At 42.5% G+C, this 6116-nt stretch overlaps 1 pseudogene; it reads right to left on the bottom strand.

Moving 5' to 3' along the window:
* Window positions 1–2087: 2087 nt before the first annotated feature.
* LOC149144226 (DELLA protein GAI-like) lies at window positions 2088–4018 on the bottom strand (annotated as a pseudogene).
* Between the last annotated feature and the right edge of the window lie 2098 nt (window positions 4019–6116).

Genomic DNA, 6116 nt, shown 5'->3' with positions numbered 1-6116 from the left:
AATTATAATACATTATCATAAAAATAATTAACACAGTAATCTACTTAAGTATAATTGGCACATGCAATTTGTAATAGATAGCTCATGGGTACAAGTATTGTCACCCACTTTATACACTTCTATTTGTAACTTGACACTCGAATGCAACATGCATAATGAAAACCATTATCTCCATAATAAAGGTAACCCTGAGATAAAGGATTAAACAATTTCAAAGTAAGGATTAAGATAAACATATTTCATACAAGTGACTCATATTGTAATGAAGGAAAACACCAGAAATTTAGTCATAAACATCTCATTCAATTCAATCATTCATGGCAAGAAAATATTAAATCTTCTCATAGACAAACTGGAACTATAATAGAGAGAGAGAGTAAGAATCATCCTACAAACATCCCATGCATCTAATGCCAACTAAAACCTCACTTGGAGGGAGAAGCACCACCACCAAGCCATGAATAACCTCTGATTTCCCCCCCGAGCCGAACATCTTGCCAAGGATCAACTGTCCTCAATTGATGGATGCAATGGGTATTTAATACCCCCTTTCATGATTTATTTACCATTAGCGGCATCCCGCTTTATGGATTTTTTTCATTTGCCTAGGTCTTATCTAGAAAATCTTGTCTTTATCTCCCACGACATATTTTCACAGAAAAAGCTTGTCTTTATCTCCCGCAAAGCTTTTATGAGATAAGATTGCAGACGCTCAATAATATATTATATTCACATGAATAAGGGAATTACACACATATTTATACAATCAATAGTCTCAAGATAGGAATGCTATCTTAGACGTACTGTAGTGTGGTTGAGAGATTCTCTCAACCACACACTAAACTAGGCGAAACTAAATCCCTATTATGTAGGAACGAACTCCTCAAATGGAGAATTACAACCATAGACAAGTAGGAATTAATTATTTCCAACTCCCCCCCTTAATGACTACTTGTCATGATAGTCAAATCCACCACCATCAGGCGAATTGCATGTACAAAACCTCCAAAAACACAATCTGCCTCCCTCGAACAGATCCTCAACTTCTCTGATCCCGCGGATCCCCTTGAAGGTGAATTGGCACGATCCTGAATGAAAAAAAACCCGTGCCCATTGGCACGATTAATGGCCTAACATACACACTAGTTGGCCTTCCTGACGCTGCTGTCAGCGCGAAAAACATGCCAATCCCCTTCTACTCAGAAAAAATCATCTGAGTCTGAGCCAGGTGTTGTGCAGTCCACCTGCTCAATTGAGAAAAAAGCTCTCATGTACACACAGCCACAAAGGCAATCTTGTCAAGCAACGCATCGACATCCACGATTTCGGCCACAAAGGCACCTCAAGCCACATAGGTGATTCAGCCACAAAGGCAAGATAGCCACAAAGGCACTTCAGTCACAAAGACTATATAGATGGTTTCTGGCTCACCACCAACCCTCACTTTCAAGTGATAAAAGATGGTTTCAGGCTGACCATAAACCATTACAAAGTGGTTTTAAGATCACCACGAACTTTCAGATGCCTTTAAAAATCTTACATCTGATTCCACATTTTAGAGTTTCTGGGTACATACAATGACTATTACAATAACGTGCTAGGGAGTCTATTCCACAAGCCACACTAACTCAAACAAAAATCTACTTTGTTGTCCACCATAACCATTTTTTCTGCTCCTTTATCTCATCTATTCATTGTTCACATCTTGGGCATCTTTGTCAAATAAATTCTTGGAACTTCCATGAACCTGTCATTTGTTAGAATAGCCAATTCTAACAAAATAACTTCATATTGAAGTGGCTAATCTCAATATGTATATCAATTTAAATTATAGCAAAATACTTCACCCAAAAAAATCATTTACCCAAGTATGCACAAACAACAATGCTTTTTCCTTCAAATCTACCACAAAGTTGTTCTCTTCTTTGAATGAAGAATGCAGCTGCTGCTAGGTTTCTTTCCTCAGCAACAGAAACCCTATCGTGGTGCGATTTCCCATCAACTGATTTGCGCTGGCTACCTCAGAATTGATTGCTCAAACTCCTTACAACATGCTATCAGTTCGTGCAGGCAACCTCCTGAAGAAATTAAGCGGAACAGAAGGAAGTTTGTATCGGGTGGCGCAGCATATAAAATCCTGATATAACGGACATTACTCGGAACGGAGTGACATATAGAATTATGGCTGCAAACAAACAAAAGGTGACAAATATGGTTGTGGCATGGGGATCTCTCCAGCTCAAGAGAGACTGAAATCTTTCACACTGTGTTGCCAAGTTTCTGACCACAGTCTGTATTCTGCCCGCAACACTCCTCAACCATCTCAGAACTTCTTGAAGTTGGGAAAGTGTCGAATTCCTCGTCGATTTCATCAGGGTAGAAGCAACAATTAGAGGTCTATTGTGCCAACCAAGTGTTAGACACCCATTATTCTCCTCAACCCTATATCCTTTTCCACCTGAGAAGAGACTGAGCAACATGTTGGCCTGCTTGAAAGCAGTGGATCCCAAAGGAATGGGTCGGAAGCCAGCGTTTCTCAAGCGAACACTCCAATTCAAGAGAGGTTCGTGCCTTTCCACCTGTTCGGATCGCTTACAATGTTGCAAATTTCTTGACCCAGATAGACTTCTGACATCCCCAGCTCTTCGCTCTGGGCCTGCAACCCACGCGCCCCCGGGGAATCAAAAATTGTGGAATAATAGTGCAGTGCCTCTGTGAATCGATCCAAGAAAACAGGGCAGTTGTGGTCGACCTCATGTTCAACCATTGTCAAGATCTTGGGCTTCAGGTTCCAGATGGAAGCGAGTACTCGATCGATGGCACTAGGTCGTCCGAGGATGGGGTCCTCCAGGAGACGATGGAACTCAAGGATAGAATTCACTGTAACAGCCTGGAGCTCAGGCCGGGCGTCGAGCATCCATGGTTTGATGTCGGGGAGGCTTGTGGCAACATAGCCACGGAAGGAGAATTTTACATTGACGAACTCTGCAAATTGGTGGAGCCTCGTGCCGACCTCCTATAAGGCATCGGTTCCATAGGGTTCGGGTGGGCCGATTCCGGTTAGCCTGAAAGCCGGTGGCCCGTCGGGGCGAAGAGCCAGTGCCTGTATCAAGGCCGACCATTGGATCCCCTGTTTCAGATTGAAGTCTATGACATGAACCTCTTGGTGCCTAGAGAAGGCATCCAGAATGGCCTGGTTGGCTATGAAGTGCGCGAATTTGAGATAAGGGCAGGTTTGGTAGAAATGAAATTGTAGAAAACCAAATTCTCACTTCTTTCACCATTTCCCACGCGATGGTCAAATTACCGGGTTGCACCGCTTCTGTACAGGCCATCAGCGTTTGCACGAGACGGACATTGGATTCGTGCGGGTCTGCCCCCATTACTACCACAGTTCGCTCTGAAAGCTGCGGGTCGCAGACACGGTAATGCTTTTGCTTTCTTCCTGTAACATCCTCTTCCAGATGGTCTAGCACGGATTGGACTTCAAGCAAGCATCTGGATTCTCAAACCCATTCCCGTCGCCCACATCAGAAGCCATAGCAAGCAGTACCCTGCAACCGCCCCTGCCTGAAAATCCCCCTCGAGATTCCCTGGATCAAGAAACGCAATGCTCATGTGAATCTAGACCCCGCAAACAGCCACAACTTCTGCCATGAAAATGGAGGCACGTAACCCTTGTCTTCTCCATCCGGATCGTCTATATTAACAACAATTTTCTCACTGCTCTCATAAGCTCGTTCCTCTCCATCGATTTCCAGCCGCTGACCTATTGTCTTCTTCGACTCATCCAGTAACAGCAGCGAGATGCCATGGCTCGAAACATAAAAGGTCCTATGCGCACGGCGGTCAAAGGAGGTCTCAATAGCCTGCTCCCTTAGATCCAGAACCCTACCACGGTACAGACCCAGGTTCGTTTCCCAGTTAGTACACCAGCAGCTGAATTCTTGCACCTCCTAACTATGACCTCCTCGAGGCATACAAATCAAGATAAGCACCACTCTGGCAGATCGCCCATTACCCACACAACTTTCGATGGACAAACAAATAATGAAATTATACACTCAATTATTTTCCCTCAGCCCAGGAGGGGCCAAGCCCAGGAGGGGCCAGGCCCTCACAAGACTCTGAAGCTCTGATACCAAGATAAAATTACAGACGCTCAATAATATATTCTATTCACATGAATAAGGGAATTACACACATATTTATACAATCAATAGTCTCAAGATAGGAATGCTATCTTAGACGTACTGTAGTGTGGTTGAGAGATTCTCTGAACCACACACTAAAATAGGAGAAACTAAATCCCTATTATGTAGGAACAAACTCCTCAAATGGAGAATTACAACCATAGACAAGTAAGAATTAATTATTTCCAACTTTATGTTCGATGGATCTTTATCTCTCATCCATCTGATGGATATCCAATCCATCCAAGCTTATCTAGAATTACATCTAGTAGCTTTCTCATGAAAGATTCATCTCTATCCCATTCCTTGTGGGATTTGGCAAGCATCTCCTCTCTCTTGGTGCTCCACCCTCCGAGTGATTTATTTTATTAATTTATTTAATAATACATTTCCTTTTCATATTACATATCACCTAGCTTTCCTCACTTTAGGTGCAGAATAGTTTAACCCACAATGGAGGGTATGAAACCTAGCTTTCGTCACTTTAGGTGCAGAATAGATTAACCCACAATGGACGGTGTCAAATCTAGCTTTCCTCAGCTTAGGCTTACAAACATTTAACACACAGGGGAGGATATCACACCTAGATTAAAAATAGATTAGGTTTACAATAATGTAGTACACAAGGAAGGGGTGTTACATACTCCCCCCCTTAAATTTTAAATTGTCCTTGATCTATCATTGCATCATGTCCTCATTCACAGGTAACTGGTTTCTGAATCCACAACTCCAATGGCTCTGCCATCTGATGCAAAAAAAAACTCTTTGGTTCTCCAACTAGCATCTTCCTCTTCACAGAAGTGCCCTGATACAATGTTGCTAAGGTCTCCCAAATTTCCCTTTTCATGTTCTTCTCGGCAATATGTTGTACTACATGATCCTTGACCCCATCAAGGATTATGTAAATTTTCCTTGGACATTGAACCCTCATACCTTTCATTATTAGTTGGGTTGACTGAGATAGCCACAGTTCTCAAAGCGAAGCCCTTCATGTAATGTCTATCCAGAACATACATGATCTTGGCCTTCCAGATGAAAACGTTGGAAGCCCCATCCAACCCATCCTAATCCCTCAATCTATTCATTTCCATACCCGCTCTTCTCCTAGACTTGCTCTAAGTCTTGACTTCCCTCCCGAAATTTCTCTCCTAGACTCCCCGTGAGTCTTGATTTCCTTGCTGGAAATATTCCCGCAAACTTTCGATGTGCTCCTCTCCAATCCTCTTTGCAACTGCAACTTGGATCTGGATTTCTTGGCTAGAAATTTGACAAGGCAGTGACTCCCTCTACCTTGGCTTTGTCCCATTAGGCACTGTTCTATTTAGATAGCAATAGAACCCCACCAGATTCTTAATCCATAACCTTCCCACACTTACCTGTGCCCCAACAACTGAAGAAACTGAGCCTTCTATCTTTGCGTAATCTCGGTAAAGGCCTAAATCACTCCTTTGGACAACCACGTCAAGCCTACCTGACTGAGTAGGATGACATAGCTATTCATGAGCCTCTTCTACCTCTTTCTTCCTTTGCATCCGCCCTCTCTCTGGGTCGAAATGATGACGTGGTCCCTTTCTGTCACTCCTTCTTTGTTGCTTTCTTCTTAGGAGCAACTCTATCTCTCGAAACAGCTGCAAATACTTCTGATTATGTTGGTGCCTTCAGTCCTCTTGTGATCTACAACGCTCGTATACCATGTTGAAATTTGTAAGTCTAACACGTCAGAAATTCCTCGTGCATTATCTGGTTTATTTCACCTAATTGTTTATTCCTTAAAAAGTTGTTTAACCATATAAATACTGAAAAGAAAAACACAAATACAGTCTCAACTCATATACAGATCATCAACTGAAATAATAAACAAACACACAATCGATACCATTATTTTTGGACAATCATCGCCGGAAAAATTGAACTTGGGAAAAT

Source organism: Pinus tabuliformis, chromosome X (genome assembly GCF_031772625.1).
Source record: "Pinus tabuliformis cultivar Carrire ecotype Pingquan chromosome X, CPIR1, whole genome shotgun sequence".
Taxonomy (NCBI): domain Eukaryota; kingdom Viridiplantae; phylum Streptophyta; class Pinopsida; order Pinales; family Pinaceae; genus Pinus; species Pinus tabuliformis.
The sequence above is the reverse complement of the archived record's forward strand: the minus strand, read 5'-3'. Positions and strand labels throughout refer to the sequence as shown.